We start from the raw sequence: 21,750 nt of genomic DNA, 5'->3' as shown, positions 1-21,750 counted from the left end.
ATTGTGCAAAATAAAGAGTTGGATTGGAGTTGGTTTCAGCCCATCTCAATCTCCTCAGTTTTTGTGCACAAGACAACCAGGTTGTTTGTATCCAAAGATGGTTCAGTTACTGCAACCATGTATCCAGTCTATCGGGTCTCTACAATGTATCAGTGCAGCCCAAGCCAACTCATTGCCTCTAGACTAATTTCATGAAAAGGAATCCAACAGTAGGACCAACCCTCCTAAGCCATCTATATGGGTACGTAGGTCATAGGAAACTGAATAAAATGATACCTTGATAGCTGCAATCCGATTTCTTAATATGTAAATGAGCGGTTAAAAACCATTGTCCAGATACTAATGGATATGAGGATCTGCCTCTAGAGCTTGTTTTACATGAAGGGGAGTTACCAGTGTGATGTGTAATGACGCTCTCTGGTATCCTGATCTCACTGCAGAGCGGTTTGTGATTACACCTGACACTTCTGCAGGTTCCTCTCAGCTTCGGCTTCCTTCTCACAGGCAGACAGGGCTGCAATATTACTGCAATACAGCAGAGCTGTAGTTGCTAACATTTTTGTTATGAGACAAAGTGCAGTTCTTCTGTTCTGTGTTAGTTACATGTCTCACATTGGTAATTCCCTCTTTAATGAGAAATAAGCTCTGCAGGCAGATTCTCATGCAGATCAGTGTCCGGCCCATAGTCCTGAAGAGCACATTTACATTTTAGGAAAATGTGAATTTCTCTGGAATTAAGGGCATGTCACACTAAGCGATATCGCTAGCAATATCGCTATAACGTCACTGGTTTTTGTGACGTTATAGCGATATTGCTAGCGATCTCGCTATGTCTGATACTTACCTCCGACCGCTCCCCCGCTGGTTATCGCTGATCGCGCGAGAACGTCCTGGACCGTTTCTTGTAGTCAGCTTCCTGCTGTGACGACGAGCGACGCGTGGAGGCGGGCTGGAGGACGTCTGGATCGCCTCGTCTGACAGGTAAGTAGCGACCCCCGACCGCTGCTGTGTCGCTGGTGAGATCTGCCTGTGTGGCAGCTCACTAGCGACCACTTAGCGATGCACCAGCGATCCTGACCGCGTCATATCGCTGGTCGGGATCGCTGGTGCATCGCTAAGTGTGACACTACCTTAAGACATGATTATAGATGTGGATAAGAAAGCATCCATACATTTACAGTAAATAGAGATCTTAAAAATGCAAAGGAATAGAAAAAAAAGTATAATTATACAACTTTGTTGGCACAGTATTGCATTTAGATCTATAACTTGCATGTAGACTTTTGAGTCGACCCCAATAGTGCAGTTAAGTAACACATACTTGTTTTGATCTTCATAAATGTAATAGGGGGCTGCTCAGTATACTGTAAATGCCTGGTACGATGGGTGCACAAGCTTGATGTGAGGTGAATACAATAAAGATATCCATACACCTTCAACAGCTGTCAGCTGAACAACTATTTCTCCCAACCCTTACATATGCATGCTCAGCATGTGTATTCTATGACAAGATGGGACTAGGCCACCAGACACCTCTGGGGAACAAACAAAAGGAGGTTTGCCATTCAAATCAACTTGGTGTCCTTTCCTTCATTCCCTCAACACTATCTGTTGGGGGACATTCAGGAAGCCCCCCCCACAAATAACAGTCATTAGCCCTGCCGATATTGATGAATTTGGACAATGTGTTTCTCTAATTTCTATGGGTACTTTAAGGAATTTTCCACCACCTTGATATTGATAGATAGTTCAACAATATGAAATCAGTGGGGGGTCTGACAACCAGCACCCCAGCTGATCTGTTTACAGCGTCAGCAGAAGGCAGTGTATGAAGTGGTGTAACACAGATCTGCAGATCAGCTCTTCTTATTTGTAGTACCCATTAGTGGCCATTACATTGTGGCAGCTGATCAGTGGCTGTTGTCCCACCTCCACTCATCAGACATTGATGGCGTGCCCTAAAATCCTTCCATACACATTAGACTAATTTAGGCTGTACCCACCAATATTGATGGGTTTGGCTGACCTGCTAATGTGTATGGGGGCGAAGGCCAACTGATTGTGGTTGGAGGTGTTGATAAGTATGTCCGGTTTCATACTGCTTCTCTGATCTGGAGATAAGTCGCCGGCTTTCTCATAGAGAACAAAGGCGTGTTCAGCTGAGTGCTCCTGTGAATGGGAGAGTGGGCTGAGATTGTTGTCAGCTGAACGATGGTCCAAAGTATTGCTCGGCAGACAGCCATTTAATGTGTGTGGGTGGCTTAAGGATTGGTCATCAATATCAGAGTGGTAGAACATTCCTTTAAGTTTGTAATGAAACACAACAAATTTGTTTTTGAAATTTCTAAATGGGGCTTGCAGAAATCCATGAATAATGAACAGATCCTTCACATGTGACAATACACTGAAAATATTTTTTCCCAGGAAACATTTCTAAATTTTACAAGGGTCATTCATGTTTTGGGATGATGTATGCTAGGGAGGGTCTGTAGTGATATTAGAAAGCTACTGGCTAAATGTTTGTTTGCTATAGTTTTTCTCATTGGTTTTTACATCTCAATTAGTAGTAAAAGGATGGTATGTAAGAGCCATTCTGAGTTTTATAAAAGGACAGAAATGAATTTTGAGGACACAGTGGTGCTCCTACATATGTTCTCAACATGCCAGAAATCTCTGTCTTCTTGTATGCCAGCAGTGTGTCACTGAGGACATCTGGCTGCAGCGACTTCCTGCTATATTATTGTACACAGGAAGAAGAAGAGACTCATTTCGCTCTCTGTTCCACATATTAATGGAACACGGCAGTGATCCTTGCCAGAACGGCCAACTTCTTTCTCTCTACAGTAGCTGATTCCAGGATTAAAGCAACACTCACATCTTTCAGTGCGTATTCAGACATGTAGAGACTGTAATTGTGTGCATTGATGGGAGCTGCTGAAACAGAAACACAACTGTATGAGCAGAGAGTATACATTTAATGTAACAAGGTAATATAGGTGTCTAGATGTCTACTAGTATACCGACTACAGCAAATGTACTACCACTGAGCCTGACATGGGGAGGGTTAGCGATCCTCTCACTGCTACAAAGATGTATTAGGAAGACAGGACGATAACAAAGGCATCTCCTTTCTAAAAACGGCTTCCCTGATAATGATTGCAATGATGACAGCTCAGTTTTTGAATGTTTCTTTTGGACAAAACAGTTTATCCATAAAGGAATTAAAAAGGAAAGCATTACATTGTGTTACATGTTTGATCCAATTCAAGTTTTAACATTTAAAAAATATTGCAAGGTCACAGCACTGTGTGATATACTCTGTGTCTGGGATTACAGGTCACGCCCTTTATGCAGCCTATGTGCAAATATAGTACTTTCCCCAATAGCGGACAACCCATTTATTGCTATTGGATTCAATGAAATCAATGGGATCTGCTGACAATTTAACATGTAGCCTAGACTCACACATAGCAGAAACATTAGTTTGGGACCAGCCTAAAATTCTGTACCTAAATTCAAACGTAATCCGCATGTGTTTTATGCAGATTTCACTGTTGACTGATGCAGAATTTAGCCACGGATTTCACATACTGCCCTGAATGAAGTCTACAGTGAAAATCTGGAGCATTTCCAGATCAATCCATAGCATGCCTCTTATTTGTTCAAATCACATTAATCAAAAAAAGGATCCTTCATTTAAAGTCAACATGGCAATCATTTGTTCCTCCATTTTACTGTATTTTGATGTGAAATTTCAGTGTGGATATTACTATAGACACTCTGCATCAAGCATGTGTGAATCCACCTGAATGAGAAGAGTCTTACAACTGACCATTTATGGGGCGGTATGGGGAGAGAGCACATCTTATGTAGAAGGACAGATTTCTTGACCTGTCTGTTTTTGGAAATTATTGTATTCTCCATGAAAATAATACTTCTGGAGCACTTTAACTTAGATCTGGGAGAAAAAACTAAATATAAAGTATATTTTACAAAACATTTATGTATACTTCAGGCAGCAGGTACAAACACATTAAACAGTAGAATAATCAGCCGACAACTAAGGCCGGCTTTAGACTTCTGGCATCCACCATCCAAAACGGACCGCAATGTAAGAACTGGACTCTTATGACCCAAATTCAACAGCCTCATATGCTGTTGAGTGTGGGTGAGGAGATCTCTAGCTTGCCAGTGAACCACGATCCTTACTTGGCCCATGAATATCAGAAGCATGAAGCTGGCCTAAAAGCCCCCATACATAATAAATAAGAATCATCTGAGCCCACCAATTTTGGCTGGATTGGTTGGCTGTATAATGTGTAGGGGCCTCCAGAATCTTCCCCCCAACAGATGATGTCATGGAGAGAAAGATCTGTCCATTGGAAATTCAACAGCTGATTCTTGTGTTTGATGGCGAAATAAGCTGCTACCACAGGAGTTTAGCAGAAGCTCTCCAATAGAGAGGTCAGCAATGCTCCACAGAGCAGTCCTGTTTATGGGGAAACAAAAAGCTCTTTCATCCAACAGCTATCCTATGTGTATGGAGGTCCTTAAAGTCTTGGTGTCTCCAAAGAAATATCCATTCTCCCTGTATCTGAAAAAGTCTGTTGCCTCAATGGAGCTGGGATGAGCATCTGCTATATGTGTCTGGTGTACTTATCTCCGGAGAATATAATAGATTGGTTCAAATTTACTAATGGCAGCTTTCTGGGAATTGTCTGCCAAACCACATGAACAGTAAATCTCATATTCCCTGCTTTGCATTTCAGATTCAGTGCTCCTCATAGATGACTACCATATATCTTTGAGACCCCTGAGAGAGCTGGTCATTGCCGCTGAAATAGATGAAAGATACACACCAGTCAATATACGGTAGCTCACATATTTTGAAATTTGTTGCTCTACAACAGAGGTCTTGCCACAGTCTCTCTGTAGAGGAGCAAGTGATTGTAACTGACTCTTATGGCATTTCTCAGCTGGAAAAATAACATTAAAAGGGGTTGTCTAGCCCAAAAAAATGTTTGTTTGTTTTTTTTAAATTAATAATGTATTAAAAAACAAAACAAAAACAAAAGAGCGTCATACCCACCTTATCCATTCCCCATTACTTCCAATTCAACATTTTTTGCCTCCCAACATAAACCTCTGCAGTTAATCACTCTTTGGCTGGGCTGAAAAAGACAAAAGTAAGCAATGCTTTAGTATACAAACACATGCCCTCCTTTAAAGAAACTTGTCTTAGTAATCTCTTTTCAAGGCTTGGTTCATATGCTATAGAGAAAGTCCACAATGGAACCCTCCATACATCTGTAGTTAATCCACATGCATTGTTATAGACTAGGTGAAAGTTTGGGAACATCCATAATAATCTGTGCTACAATTGGGCATGCTTCAGATTGGAAAACACTCAGATTTGCACAGATTTTTTCCACAGCATGCAAATGATGTTTTAAAAACCCTATTCATATTAATTGTACAGTAAGGGCTCATGCAGAAGTCCGTGACACTCAGTTTGAGCACAGATCATGGACTGTGTGTGGGTCTCTCAACCCAAACTTGATAACTTCATATATGCCTATGAGATTGTCAAAGTCAGGCTGCGAGACTCGCAGATAGTCCGAGCACAGTCTGCAATGCATAGACTGAGTTTCACGGATCTCTGCTAGAGTCCTACGGATAAAATCCCAAAATTAGACCAAAATTATAAAGGACACACCTCAAGCTATAATACATACCCAAAGAAACGGAAGTGTGAAACCAAAATATAATTAAAATGAAATGTTTATTAAATACAAAAAATAAAAAAGGATAAAATAATTGCATAAAGGGACTGAAACTGAACAGAATGAGCTCCAAGCGGTCTACATGAGAAAAATATGAAATCACATATAATTAGGTAATAAATATAGGGCAAAATAGCCATATTACATAGGGATTTCAGAAGAAGATAAAGTGCCAAAAATGAAATAAATAGGACCTAGTGGGTCATATAAAAATGTAAGATAACTGCCAAATGGCTGTAAAATTAGCAGCAACGTCATACATTCATGGCAATAAACAGAATATAAAGTGCAATAGTGCAAGGGTTAATTACAATGACAATCAGCGGATTATAAGGTGTAAGCATACAAAGATGGATTGGAAGTATAGGCTTTGTGATGCAAATAATAGTGCAAGTGCCCAATGTGCTATCAACTAACTATAAAACCATAAATTAAAGCATCCATCAAAGCTGACCGTCATTGAGAGGCATAATTACCGTGTAGACTAAGCAAGGAGAGGGCCCCGACGCGCGTTTCGCTTGTCGCTTCTTCCAGCCCTATATAATGTGGCTATTTTGCCCTATATTACCTAATTATATGTGATTTCATATTTTTCTCATGTAGACCTCTTGGAGCTCATTCTGTTCAGTTTCAGTCCCTTTATGCAATTGATATTTTATCCTTTTTATTTTTTGCATTTAATAAACATTTCATTTTAATTATATTTTGGTTTCACACTTATGTTTCTTTGGGTGTGTAGAGTCCTACGGATGTCTGATGTGGAATCTGCACTGAAAAACTAGCAAAAAATACAGTACATGTGAAATGGCCTAAAGACTTTTTATTTGTTATTATTAGGGCTATATGACTGTCATTTATGCAAATGAGCGGATTAATAAAGCCTTTTGCATTTTATTACTTACATTGTCTTATTCCACTTTATTTGCATTCTGAATTTTTTGAGGGCTTTTCTGCTCCTATGTCTATAGGATCATAATATTCTCTTGGAGTTGCTCTTTGCCTGGTAGGGCTTTGGCTCAGGGACAATAATTTTTTATGTGCTTCCGACATGTCAGCTATTGTTAACTACACAAAATATGTTGAATGAAGGTCCAGAGCGTCACACTAAGCGATATCGCTAGCAATATCGCTATAACATCACAGGTTTTTGTGACGTTATAGCGATATTGCTAGCGATATCGCTACATGTGATACTTATCTCCGACCGGCTCCCTCGCTGGTTATCGCTGATCGCGTGAGAACATCCTGGGCCGTTTCTCGCCGTCAGCTTCCTGCTGGGGCTTCCTGCTGTGGAGACGAGCGACACGTGGGCGGGAGGACGTCAGGATCGCCTTGTCTGACAGGTAAGTAGCGACCCCCGACCGCTGCGATGTCGCTGGTGAGATCTGCCTGTGTGGCAACTCACTAGCGACCACTTAGCGATGTACCAGCGATCCTGACCGCGTCATATCGCTGGTCGGGACCGCTGGTGCATCACTAAGTGTGACAGTACCTTAACATTATCTTGTAATAAATGTATACTACATCTATGTTAATACAGCTTATTTATAATGTGTGTTACAGCTTAGTAACCTTTTAATTCTTTATTTACTTCCCATCCCTCCTATTTCCCAAACCATTCCTTATCCCTTCCTAATTTACTCCCCTCCCCTGTTCCAGTTTACTCCATGGTTATTAATTTTCAACTAGTTCCCATTATTTTAAAAATCCCCTAATAAATTTATGTTTTTTGTCAAATTATTTTTAACGATAATCTTGCAGTTTAAACAGGCTGCCAATCAACAGATGAACGAGGAAAACGCTTGTTCATTGGGTGTACACTGATCGCGGCTGATGCAGCAAGTTGTCAGCTATACTGTACAGCCGACAGCTGCTGGATTGTCACCTGCTAGTCTCTCATATCTCAGGTCAGTAAAAAGACGTATTGGCGGTCATTAAGGGGTTAAAAAACTGCATTGCATATGTGAATACAGTCTAAAGCTGGGTTCACATTTGCATACTGGGGCTCTGCGGACGGCTGCGTACTTCCTCCCTGAAGTTCCGCCCACGTCCCCACTTCCGTTTAGGTCCGGCTACTTGTTGCATTCCCATCCCGTGTGGTCAGCGGGCGCTTCAAAACGATGCATCCGCATGTCCTGTGTACCTAATGTTAAAGATAGGTACGCAGGACGCATGCAGAAGTAGGCAGACCTAAACGGAAGAAGTGCGGAAGTGGGCAGAGCTTCAGGGAGGAAGTACGCAGCCGTCTGCAAAGCCCCCGAATGCTAATGTGAACTTAGCCTTAACTAATGCGATTATGACATATAGTGGTGTGAATGAGACTCAAGGTTCACATTAGTTGACATTATTATGTTCTTAGACAGTCATTAATGTCTCCTAACTATTGTGACTAACAGCCCACACCCATGTGATACCATTGCAAGCCACTTCAGGAAAACATGAAGCCAGCAAGACATACAAGGGAGCTGTCATTTGAATTAGCATTATGCAAACAGCTCTCTCTTGACACATGTAGAAATTGCTATTTCAATACTTTTCTGACTTATAGGTTTGGTGCAGGTGTTTTTTCAATGCCATGAAGGTGAATTGTCATATTATAGTGTCCAAGGATTTACTATCAGCCGATGTTGCTGCAGAATTGTGACTGTACTCATATAAATGACACAGGTCGGAGGCAGCTAGGCTCCCTCCCTCCAAAAGAGTGACACAACAATTCCATATAATAAAGTACTATAGGGAAATAAGAAGAGATCCCAAAATGTAATAAAATTAATATACTTTATTAATAGAAAAAATTAAAATAATTATTAAAAATGATAAAAAAGCAGAATACTGTCCAAGGGACACCAAGCGGAAAAGGATACCAATAGTAAAGGTATCTGAAAACTACGAGAAAATCATGTATATAAACAATGCTAAAAAATTACTCCATATACTGCTCAGTGGGTACAGACTAATTAAATAATGCTGACCCTTTTATCAGTGAATCATGTAAACTAAAATGGACACAGGAAAAATATACAAGCTAATACAAAATACAAAATGCTCTGAACACCACAATCACCAGTAAGCATTAATGTGACTCTGCATAATAGCAATACAAATCTATGGAGTTCAAATAGATGTCCATATAGTTCAGGCAAAAGAGGCAGAAATGTTTTTAGCTGTTTCTTCTTTTTCTGTCCTATTTTACACAAAGGCTCAACAAGTACTGTGCATGCAATAGAAGAAATGGCAATTTTGCTTCCTTTATTGGACCCATTATTCAGGCAAAAGATCATGTGATTGCTGCAATACTTGCCCCTTGTTACAGCAGCTGGGTCTAATAAGATCCTGCACTACTTTGTCACAAGGTCAGGGCAGCTTCCTCCTTTGAATATTTACAGGGAAAATCTATATTGCAGCGCAATGCAGATGTTACACACACGTCTTTTCTGGGTGATATTTTGTGTAAAAAAAAAGTATTAAGCCCTCTCACCCCTGCCAAGAGCTCTAAACACATTTTATAAACATATATATTTGCCATATTATTTGTCAAAATATACAGAATACAATGAGCCTATTCATTATCACATTTGAACCTTATTTTCTCTAGTTTTTGGTGTTTTTTTTCTCCCAATTTTCATTTGCACTGTTTGTAAGTTTATTTTATATGTGTTTGCCTGTTATTTTTTTTAGGTGAGGTTTGGGGTTTCCAAATAATTTAGCAGATACATCAATTGCAACTTTTTAGAAATATGCAATATTTTTATGCAAAGATACTAGTCTCTCCTGGAATTTTTTTTACACACATTTTTCCCCTTGCACAAATTTTGCAATATTTTAGCAAAACATGATCAAAAGAACATCTTTATTTCTATGTAAAAAACAAGTTGCTGTTCATATTTTAAGTCACTTGAGAGTCTTTTAACTGCTTTAGGTTTTCAAAACGCCAATCAGTTAACCCCTTATCAGCATTTTTCCTGACAAATATGTGCCTTTAACAGCCCCGAGTTGAGTGAAAGATCAAAGCTTTGCAGTAAATTTTTCTCACAGTGCTGAGATCACCACAGTTCAGCCCAGTTAGGAACACAGCCTCAGTGACCCATGCTAACCTCAATGATGTCACCACTGCTCACTGATGTTGAGAGCAGCTCATTCACCATCGGTTCTCAGTCTGGACAGTCATATATGGCACCATCCAGGTTGCAAACTATTTATCTACCAGACATAGATTACGGCATGGGATATGGTTGTTTTTTTTATTTTTATTTTGTTTCAAGAGACGAGGGCTTCAATGGAATGAGTGTTAGGTGAGTATAACTGTGTTTGTTATTTTTAAATAAAAATGCAAAACTGTGTTTTGTTTTTATTTCAAATAAAAGACTTTATACTTGCTGTGTTTATTTACCATACAACTATAGGATTAGCAATGGATAGGTGTCTTAGGGTATGTTCCCAAGGTCAGTAAATGCTGCTGGTTGGATACTGCGTACATCCGTAGAATCCAGGTATTACAGCATAGTGAATGGAATTTCAAGAAATCCCATGTCCACTGTGCATGCACCGATACCCGCGGCTTAACTGCGGAGATGGACATGTGGCGTGTCTTTCAACTTTGAATTTTTATGCCCTTAAATCACATAGATAAGGCACACAAACAACTTAATAAGTAACATTTCCCACATGCTTGCTTTACATCAACACAATTTTAGAACCAATTTTTTTTTTTTTTTTTAAGAAGTTATAAGGGTTAAAAATTGAATTGACCAACGATTTCTCATTTTTACAACATCATTTTTTTTTAGGTACCGCATCACATTTGAAGTCACTTTGAGGGGTCTATATGATAAAAAATACCCAAAAGAGACACCATTCTAAAAACTGCACCCCTTAAGGGGCTCAAACCACATTCAAGAAGTTTATTAACCCTTCAGGTGCTTGACAGGAATTTTTTGAATATTTAAAAAAATAAACATTTAACTTTTTTTTCACAAAAAAAATTACTTCAGGTCCATTTTTTTTATTTTACTAAGGGTAACAGGAGAAATTGGACTGCAAAAGTTATTGTGCAATTTGTCCTGAATACGCTGATACCTGATATGTGAGCTCAGAAGGGAAGGAGCGCCATTTGACTTTTTCAACGCAAAATTGGCTGGAATTCAGATCGGATGTCATGTCACGTTTGGAGAGCCCCTGATGTGCCTAAACAGTGGAAACCCCCCACAATTGGCCCCATTTTGGAAACTAGACCCCCCTAAGGAACTTATCTAGATGTGTGGTGAGCACATTAAACCCCCAAGGGCTTCACAGAAGTTTATAATACCCGGGAGTGAAAATAAAAAAATCATTTTTTCCTCAGACAGTCCACATTTTTTAGTCCCCAATTTTTTTATTTTCCCAAGGGTAACAGAAGAAATTAGACCCAGAAATTTGTTGTCCAATTTGTCCTGAGTATGCTGATATCCCATATGTGGGAGAAAACTACTGTATGGGCACACATCAGGGCTCGATAAGGAAGTAGTGATGTTTTGGAATGCAGACTTTGATGGAATGGTCTGCAGGTGTCATGCTGCCTTTGGAGAGCCCCTGATGTGCCTAAACTGTGGAAACCCCCCACAAGTGACCGCATTTTGGAAACTAGACCCACCAGGGAACTTATCTAGATGTGTGGGGAGCACTTTGAACCCTCAAGTACTTCACAGAAGTTTATAACATAGAGCCATAAAAATAAAAAAAAACTTTTTCCACAAAAATGAAATTTTTGCCCCCAAGGGTAACAGGAGAAATTGGACCCCAAAAGTTGTTGTGCAATTTGTCCTGAGTAGGCGGATACCCCATATGTGGGGGTAAACCACTGTTTGGGCGCATGGCAGAGCTTGGAAGGGAAGGAGCACCGTTTAACTTTTTCAACGCAGAATTGGCTGGAATTGAGATCAGACGCGATGTTGTGTTTGGAGAGCCCCTGATGTGCCCAGCAGTGGAAACCCCCCAATTCTACCTCCAACCCTAACCCCAACACACCCCTAACCCTAATCTCAGCCCTAACCGGAAAATGGAAATACATTTTTTTTTAATTTTATTATTTTTCCCTAGCTAAGGGGTGATAAAGTGGGTTTGATTTACTATTTTTAGCTTGTTTTTATGTTTGGCAGCTGTCATATGCTAAAAGACGCTTTTTATTGTAAAAATAGTTTTTGCATCACCACATTTTGAGAGCTATAATTTTTCCATATTTTGACCCACAGAGTCATGTGAGGTCTTATTTTTTGCGGGATGAGTTGACGTTTTTATTGGTACCATTTTCGGACACGTGACACTTTTTAGTCGCTTTTTATTTAGATTTTTGGGAGGCAGAATGAATAAAAACCAGCATTTCATGAATTTCTTTTGGGGGGTGCGTTTACACTGTTCCGTGTGTGGTAAAATTGATAAAGTGGTTTTATTCTCCGGGTCAGTACGATTACAGCGATACCTCATTTATGTCTTTTTTTTATGTTTTAGCGCTTTTATGCAATAAAAACAATTTTATATAAAAAATAGTTATTTTTGCATCGCTTTATTCTGGAAGCCATAACTTATTTTTTTGCTGTATGGCGGCTCATTTTTTGCGGGACAAGATGATGTTTTCAGCGGTACCAAGTTAATTTATATGCGTCTTTTTGATCGCGTGTTATTGCACTTTTTGTTCGGCGGTATGATGATAAAGCATTGTTTTTTGCCGCCTAGTTTTTTTTTTTTTAAGGGGTTCACTAAAGGAGTTAACTAGTGGGACAGTTTTATAGGGCAGGTCGTTTCGGACGCAGCGATACTAAATATGTGTATTTTTACTGTTTTTGGTTTTTTTTATTTACAAAGAAAAAATAATTTATTAGGGATTTTTTTATTATTTATTTAGGATTTTTTTATAAATTATTTTTACACTTTTTTTTCACTTTATTATATTGTCCCAATGTGGGACATTACAATAAAGTGTCATCGCTAGTTTGCACAGCACTCTGTCAGATCAGCGATCTGACAGGCGCTGCACAGGCTTCCTCAGTGCCTGCTGAGAGCAGGCACTGAGGAAGCCGCCTCCCTGCAGGCCCCCATGGCCATATTCGATCCGATGGCCTGCAGGGAGACCCTCGGAGCAGCGCGGCACTTCGAGCTGCTCCGAGGGTCTCAGGGAAGCACGCAGGGAGCCCCATCCCTGCGCGATTCATCCCTAATCTCCCAGTACACTGCGATCATGTTTGATCGCCGTGTGCCAGGGGGTAATGTGCCGGGGGTGGTCCGTGACCGCCCCTGACACATAGTTGCGGGGTGTCAGCTGTGATAATCAGCGGACACCCTGCCGCGATCAGCGGCGCCCACCCCCGGGAACGCCGCTAATCGCTATGACATACTATCCCATCCCCGGTCATACGGGCCCGGGTACCGTGGACGGTATAGTATGTCAGATGGCAGAAAGGGGTTAAAAAAAAAACAGAGTGGGGACCCCTGTATTTTTTGAAAACTAGCCTTGGTAAAGCTGACAGCTGAGGGTTGCAGCCAGCACTTGCTCTTACTATTGTTAATGGCAATAGGTGTAGGCTGAAGGGAGTTGTAGTCCTACCAACCGCTGGCTGCTTTCACTCTTATCAGTAGAATATAACAACATTCTCCCCTGCTCAGGCTGATCACAGGCAGAGCAGGGTAGAAAGGTGAGAGAGGTCTTCAGCAGACGGCACCAGGAAACAGGGCTAACAGTACTGCTGCTTCCCAGGTGCCGGTACACGTGACACATTGATGTCATCAGTGTGGGACATCTTGGGGCCCATGCTGCTGTTAAGAAATGGATGTCAGCGTATTTTGCGCACGGACACACTGTCCATGGAAACACACCGATATCTGTACAGACCCATTCACTTGAATGGGTGTGTGTAAGAGTCTCCGGTAAGAATGAAACTGTCACCACACGTGACGGGGCGGACGCGCAGGTCTTGGGGGAGCCAGCACTCTGCACCCGTATACCCTGAAGGTAATTTTACCGCTATATTGATTAAAATGGGGAGTAAGGGAATAGAGGGTTAAATTGGGCTGTTCAGTCTGGGTAATTTTATTCCCCGTATATATCAAGTGGGGCAGCCACTGAGCTGTTGACATAGTTGTATTAATGGACAGATTTTTGGTCCATATGATATTTTTTGACTGCCTTGTAAAGTGTCAGTAATTTATGCAGGGTTGTTTGCGGTTATAATATTGGGAGATGTGCAATAGGATCGTGTATACAATAAACTGATTATATATTAGACCACACATGTGGTGTGGTATCTTTAACATTATAGGTAATGATTTTGTGTAGTACTACCCACTTTATAAGCTTGTTATTGTTTGTATGAACATCTCTGTTGGCACCCTATTGATTTATTATCCTGCATACAGCTGTCTCTCCTGGCTTGTGTGCATCTTATGAGTATTGAGTGACAAGTGTTTTGTACAAATCCCACCTTGTTTGATATTTGACAATGTGAATTTTAATAATGTTCTAATAAAAAATATTTTTTTTATGGGACTATTGCCTTCTAATCATCGTTTTTCTATGATTCTATGTGGTTATTGATGATAGGCTATACTAATCCAGCCATATACATGGTTATTTAACCATGTGTGGTCGTCAGACTCTGTTATATGTCACCACACGTGCCAGACACACAGACGTCTGAAAATAGAATTAGTCTTAGGCCGGGGTCACACTAGCGATTAAAACGGTCGAATGCAATGCGATAAAAAAATCGCATTGCATTCGAACCCATGTTATTCTATGGGGCAGCTCACATCATGCGATTTTTTATCGCATCCGATCCTCGGACCGAGACAATCGCAGCATGATGCGATTGTCACCGATTTTCGGATCGGATTCCCCAATGCAAGTCTATGGATGCGATAAAAAAACGCATGGAAAACGCACCAAACGTGTGACTTGCGATTAAATCGCACAACTTCTCCAGGTCTACAGGATAGGGCATCAGGCATTGGCATTGGATGTCAATTTGATGCTTAGATGCGATTAAAATTGGTTCCTTGCTGGAAAATGGGATGACAGACGGATATCTGGCCAAGAATTCTTTGTGCGATTTCGTACCGTTAAAATGGGACCGATTTTTTAATGGTTGTGTGTGACTCCAGCCTTACAGGTAATTCGGTTTCTAGGAACCTTCCACGACAGCCATATCGGAGGATATCTCCCCGCCCTAATGGGGGACAGGAAATACACAAGAGGTTAAATAACCCTCCTCTTCCTGCTACCTCCAGTATTTTTTCTGTACACACTAGCATGTATAGTTACCACCAAAGAGCAGGAATCATCCAGAAAGCATCAGATAGGGAGGGAAATTAATGCTGTCGTGGAAGGTTCCTAGAAACCGAATTACCGGTAAGACTAATTCTATTTTCTCTAGTCACCTTCCACGACAGCCATATCGAAGTAATACCAACAACTAATTTCTTAGGGAGGATCAACAGCCTGCAGAACATGTCTGCCAAACGTTAAATCCCTGTTGAAATTTACTATATAATGTCTGGTGAATGTATGGACAGACGACCAGGTGGCGGCTCTGCATATCTGCTCAGAAGATGCGTTCTCTCTTTCTGCCCACGATGTTGATACTGAACGAGTAGAGTGGGCTTTCAAAGACATAGGAGGGGGAACGTTCTGTGACGAGTTATGGACTGCCATTGATCTATGAAATTCGAAAGTCTGCCCCCGACCGGAATACTGTCATTGTTTGTCAGTAGGGTTTTGTTGTTGTTGGGGGGCCAGAATATTTCTGCCCTAAACTCCTTTCGGATAACTCCACCGGCCCGTTTTGCCCATCCCTTTGAAATCTCTCTGGGAGCGCTGGTCATGGTCACAGGGGGACGAAAAAATCGTTTCCTAGGTTTCTTTTGTTTTGGAAGCGACTTCTTCTTATCCGTGGCTTTCTCCAGGATGTCATCCAGAGCTGGGCCAAACACATAATTCCCCTGGAAGGGAATCACACAGACGTAAAGTCTCCTCCCCAAGATTTCAGCCACAGTGTTCTTCTGGCTGAGTTGGAGAGGACCGCAGACTTTGCTGCTACTCGTATGGATTCCGCAGAAGCATCAGCTAGGAACCCTGTTGCTTTTTGTAATAGGGGAAGAGAGTCAAGTATTTCTTCCCTGGAGGTCCCTTGAGTGAGGTGGTCTTCCAGCGTACGCAGCCAGCGAAATAGGGACCTGGCGACACACGTAGAGGCTATATTGGCCTTAAGCAGGGTTGTGAAGGCGTCCCAGGATTTCCTGAGCAGGCTCTCCGTTTTCCGATCCATGGGATCCTTGAGCTGAGATGAATATTCGAATGGAAGAGCCATTCTCTTATTCACCCTGGACACCTGCACGTCCACATTAGGGACCTCCCATAGGGAGCAATCTCCCTCTAAGGGAAACCGATTCCTCAGATCTGAGGGGACACTAAGCCCTTTCTCGGGGAGGGCCCATTCCTGCATAACCAGGTTTCGGATGTTTTCGTGAATGGGAAACCCCTTTTGGTCTTTGGGCTTCAGTCCCCCAACATCTCATCCTGGATAGAGCATTCCACTTCCGCCTCCTCCAATCCCATAGTGCCCCTTACCATACTAACTAAATCCCCCATGTCCTCAGACGAGTAGTATTTTTTGTTATCGGGTTTGGGGGCGGAAGTGGAACTCTCATTTTCCCACGCATCCTCTGAGTTAGAGGTATCAATTTCGCCCGAGTCCGATTCCACAGGGGCCGCTTTCCTTTTCCTAGCAGGAGGGGGCTGTGGCTTCGGGGTCTGGGCAACAGTCATCATAGACGTTTGGACTTCTTGTTTGATGAGGGTTTTTATACTGTGCAGTAGGGAGGGCTGCTCTGCACATATTACATCATCCGTGCAGGGCTGACATAGCTTCTTCCTATATGCCGAGGGAAGTTTGCCACACACACTTGCGGCTCTGTTTCTTTATAGGGTCAGGGGCCTTGTCTCCCTAAAAGAGAGAGAAGGCATACTAAGTCACCTCAGAAACCACTTGGACAGAATAAAGGGGGACCTACCCCGCTACTTACAGTAGGAGGGTGAACGCTGGGCTCCGCAGAAGCAGATCGTGAGGGCTTATCGTCGTCCATGGTCAGTCTGTCACAGTCACCAGTACAGAAATGGCCTTACCTTGACGCACCCAGACCAGGGTTTTAATAGCCAAGGTCTACCAGCGTGTCCATGCTCCTCCTCCCCTGGTCCATAGGTGGGGGTCATTGTAATCACCCCTCCTCATAGCTGATTCTGCAGCTGCAGCGGCTGTCCCATTCCCCCACCCCTTCTGGGGTGGCTGGCTCCGCCCCCTTGACCCGGTCCAGCCTCTTGCTTTAGCGGCCGGTCGGTGTGATGCTGGGGGTCAGTAGAGCCACTGACGGGGGCCCAAGACGCTAACGGCGGTCCGGTAATACTGGCCGCATAAGCGTTCCATCCGGGAACGCAGGGAGGCCAAACCGGAAGTTCGGCGACGGGCACTTCCGATGCGCGTGAGCCTGCCGCAAGGGGAGGAGGATGCCGGGGAGCTCACAGAGGACCCTGGCCGCACATCACTGCCTCGCTTTACCCCGAAAGGGGTGCAGGAGAGGTGGACAGGGGTCCCGTGTCTCACCGAAGCGGAAACGGGAGCAGCCATCACACGGAGGAGAGCGGAGCCCCCGACCATTGGCCGCCCGGCTTCAGGTAACCAACATAGTGCCTCCGGTCGCCGGCCACGGCAGCACTATCGAACCTCTTCATGCCCCATAGGGGACAGGAAAAACACTGCAGGTAGAAGGAAGGGGAGGGTTATTTTACCTCTTGTGCATTTCCTGTCCCCCATTAGGGCGGGGAGACATCCTCCGATATGGCTGTCGTGGAAGGTGACTAGAGAAAGCGCCCTTAGTAAAAGGCCAATCTATCCAAATATAAATTAATCCGATCACTAAATGGTGTAGCGAAAAAGAAAAGTCAAAAATATGTTGTTTTGGCCACTGCAACATTGCAATAAATGGTGATCAAAACATCACATCTACCCCAAAATGTTATCAATAAAAATGTCAGCTCCGAGTGCAAAATATAAACCCTCACACAGCCCCATATCACAAAAAATGAAAGCGTTACGGGTCTCGGGTGGCGAGAATTTTTTTTTCCTCACTTCAATAAAAAAGAATTACGCATGTTTATCATTTGCGTAATTGTACTGACCTTTCATCACCTGATAAAATGAATGGGGTCATTCAAAAGTACAACTTGGCCCACAAAAAAACAAGCCCTCACATGGCTATATTGACAAAAAACTAAAGTTGTGGCTCTTGGAAGAAGGGGAGGGAAAAAAAATTCCTCCCCCCCCCCGAAAATAACCCAGGGGTGAAGGAGTTAAAAGTCACTTCGCCATTCTTCAGGTGTCTTCACTCTGACACGCTTTATGCTTTACAAATTAAGTCACTGGGAAGGCCCAAAAGAAATACCTCAATAACTCTGGAAAAATGATTAAAAAAATGGTAGGGTTGGAAAACATTGAAAAAGGTGCTCAGGAAATGACTAGAATATGATAAAAAAAAACATCATGAAAAGGATTGTTTCCTAAAGCATCTTCCACAAAAAAAAGGACATTTTTGGCCACCTGAAAAAAATTTGTGAACATACCCTGAGGGTATGTGCACATGCTGCGGCTCCGCAGCGTTTTTGGCCTTGCGGATCCGCAGGAGTTCTGCAGACATGGTTCAGTACCATGTTATCCTATGGGTTTTCAAAACCGCTGTGCTCACGCTGCGGTTTTGCTGCGGTTTACAAACCGCAGCATGTCAATTCTTTCTGCGGATTCCTCAGCAGTTTGGCACCTGTTCCATTGTCCAGGTGTCAAACCGCAGAGGAAAACCGCAGGTCACTTTACCTGCGGATCCGCACTGAAAGACCCGCAGGTGAATCCGCAGCGTGTGCACATAGTCTAAAAAGTCGATAGGACAGATTACAAAAGGAAAACCTATGACACTAGTGTGATCAGGATCTTCCACCTACACAAAAAAGCCTGCATCCAAAATATATGAAAAGTTAGAGACTGAGTTATCAAATCGTCTGTGCCAGAAATCTGTTCTGAAATGTTGCAACATTTTTTGCGCAACTCGTAGTTGTAAAAACTTTTGGAGTTCAATTTATCAAGGCTGGTATTTTGTGCACAAGTTTTGATGAAGAGTCTATTGGAGTAAGATGCACCAAATTCATTAGGAAGCCCGTGTCTCTAAATTAATTAGGGCCATGCTCCAGCTGCCATGCGCCAGCAACAAAATTTACACCACTTTTGTTGCGCAAACATTTTGTATAATTTCAAAACGTTTTACATCAGATTTCTGGCATGCATTCATGAAAGTTTTCACGCCAGCTCTGACAACGGTTTGAAAAGAGATTTACAGGACGGGGCATGGCCAAGAGCATCACAATTTACGCCACAAAAGTGGAGTTACGCCAAAATGTACTCCAGACTTGGAAACAAATTCATTGAGAAGCATGTCTCTTAATTAGTAATGAGCGAACGTCCTCGGATAAGGCATTATCTGAGCATGCTTGGGCGCTAAGCGAGTGACTTCGGCATGGTCGAAAAATATGTTCAAGTCCCCACGACTGCACGTCTCGCGGCTGGTCGACAGCCGCAACACATGGGGACTGCCTAACTAACAGGTAATCCCTGCATGTATTGCCGGTGTCTAACAGCCGCGGGGACTAAAACATATTATTTGAGCATGCCGAACACACTCGGTTAGCAATGGATGTAAATACTTATGTCCCAATGCTCAGAATGCCATGACTCGGTGTGACCACTGGGGCCAAGTCATGGCATTCGCTGTCTGGAGACCGCCAAGTTCAGTGAGTCACCATTCTCCAGACAGGACAGCCATGTTTGCGGGCTCTGGTCACCAATGCATTAACCACGAAAGTTGTGAAGAGTGAAACTCCAGTGGTGACAGGAGACTGCACAGATAAGGTGAGGCATGGCGACCCCACCACTACTGTCTCCCACCACTCCGCTCAGTTCTCAGCACGTCCTGACAAGATGGCGCACTACTCCGAGCTCTAACTAATTGCATTCAGGACTCGAGTTGAGTGAGAGACTACCGTTACCACATAACTGTAGCCCCGCCCCCTCCGCTCAGCCGTGACGTCACACACGGCTGCCCTGGAAGCCCCAGCAGCAGTAGTAACCTGAGCGTACGCGCGCCTGGTGAGTCATGTGACCACGCCCTGGCCGGCGCTCTCCACGGTCCAGCGTGCAGACGGCCACACCCCAGTCCGAGTTTCTGCCTGGCGGCTACCACTTTGTTTGAACTCTGGTGGTGGAATGTGAAGGCCGTCCCTCCCTCCCTCCCGGCTGCTGTGTCTGCGCTGCAGTGTGGAGCGGAGCCACCGACATGTCTGCACTGTGCAGCGCACAGGAAGTGTACAGCGCGCAGGTTAACCCCATGTTCCCCTCGTACAGCGCCACTTCCCTAACACCACAGTTCTTCACTCAGTTTTTGTGACTTTGTTTAACAGCTAAGAGTATGTTCACACTATTATGGCGTTTTTTGAGTAGACCAGTCATCTTTTTTTATATATATATATATATATATATATAAAAAAAAATAAAAGTTAACCCCTTAATTACTGGAGCTTTTTTTTTTTCATTTTTCACTCCCCTTCTTCCCAGATCCATAACTTTTATTTTTCCGTCAGTACGGCCATGTGAGAGCTTATTTTTTGTGGGACGAGTTGCACTTTTGAAAGACATCATTGGTTTTAGTATGTAGTGTACTAGACAATAGGAAAAAAAATTCCAAGTGCGGTGAAATTGCAAAAAAAAGTGCAATCCCACACTTGTTTTTTGCTTGTTTTTTTTGCTAGGTTCACTAAATGCTAAACCTGACCTGCGATTATGATTCTCCAGGTCATTACGAGTTCATAGCCACCAAACGTGTCCGGGTTCTTCTTTATCTAAGTGGTGAGAAAAAATGACAAAGATTTGTAAAAGAAAAAAAAAAATTGTGCAGTTTTCCGATACCCGTAGCGTCTCCATTTTTCGTGATCTCGGGTTGGGTGAGGTCTTATTTTTTGCATGCTGAGGTGTCGTTTTTAATGATACCATTTTAGTGTAGCTATGATCTTTTGCCCGTTATTGCATTTTATTGCAATGTCGCGGCGACCAAAAAAACGTAATTCTGGGGTTTTGATTTTTTTTTCTTACTACGCCGTTTAGTGATTAGGTTAATCCTTTTTTTTTTTTTTATTATTGATCGGGCGATTCTGAACATGGCAATACCAAATGTGTGTGTTTGATATTTGTTTTTTCATTTTGAATGGGGCGAAAGGGGGGTGATTTGAACTTATTTTTTTTCATGTTTTTAAAACCTTTTTTTTTTACTTTTGGCATGCTTCAATAATCTCCATGGGAGGCTAGAAGCTGCCACAACTTGATCGGTTCTACTACATTGAGATGATGCTCAGATCACCTCTATGTAGCTGAATTACAGACTTGCCATGAGCGCCAACTACAGGGCGGCGCTCACAGCAATCCGGCATAAACAACCATAGAGGTCTCAAGGAGTGTGCATTTCCGGCTGGATGGCAGGAAGCGCTTGTTAAATGACGCTATCACTTTGACAGCGGCATTTAACTAGTTAATAGCTGCAGGCGGATCGTGATTCCGCCCGCGGCTGTTGCAGGCACATGTCAGCTGTTCAGAAAACGGCCTAAATGTCCTGGCTTTGAGGTGGGCTTACCGCCGGAGCCCACATCAAAGCGGGGCATACTAACGTCGGCATAAGAGTATGTGCACACGTTGCGGATTGCTGTGCGGATTCTGCATGTTTTGGCAGAATCCGCAGGTCAAAATCCTCGTGTTTTTTTCTGCGGATTTATTGCAGATTTGGCATGCGTTTTTACACCTGCGGATTCCTATAATAGAATGGGTGTAAAAACATTGCGGAATCCACACAAAGAATT

General features: G+C 42.7%; 1 long non-coding RNA gene across 2 annotated transcripts; it reads right to left on the bottom strand.

The window, feature by feature from the left end:
• Positions 1 to 1,169: 1,169 nt before the first annotated feature.
• On the bottom strand, positions 1,170 to 20,102 carry LOC141052599 (uncharacterized). Of its 2 annotated transcripts, none has more exons than XR_012220857.1 (3): positions 19,975 to 20,102; positions 5,090 to 5,171; positions 1,170 to 2,931 (listed from the first exon to the last, which is right to left on the bottom strand). It is a non-coding gene; the product is annotated as an uncharacterized lncRNA (long non-coding RNA). The 2 variants fall into 2 exon arrangements; XR_012220856.1 differs by lacking the exon at positions 1,170 to 2,931 and adding an exon at positions 3,005 to 4,835.
• Between the last annotated feature and the right edge of the window lie 1,648 nt (positions 20,103 to 21,750).

This window comes from Dendrobates tinctorius, unplaced genomic scaffold (assembly GCF_039654945.1).
Source record: "Dendrobates tinctorius isolate UK_male_01 unplaced genomic scaffold, ASM3965494v1 ptg000162l, whole genome shotgun sequence".
NCBI lineage: Eukaryota > Metazoa > Chordata > Amphibia > Anura > Dendrobatidae > Dendrobates > Dendrobates tinctorius.
Note: the sequence above shows the minus strand (reverse complement) of the source record. Positions and strands in the feature narration are given on the sequence as shown.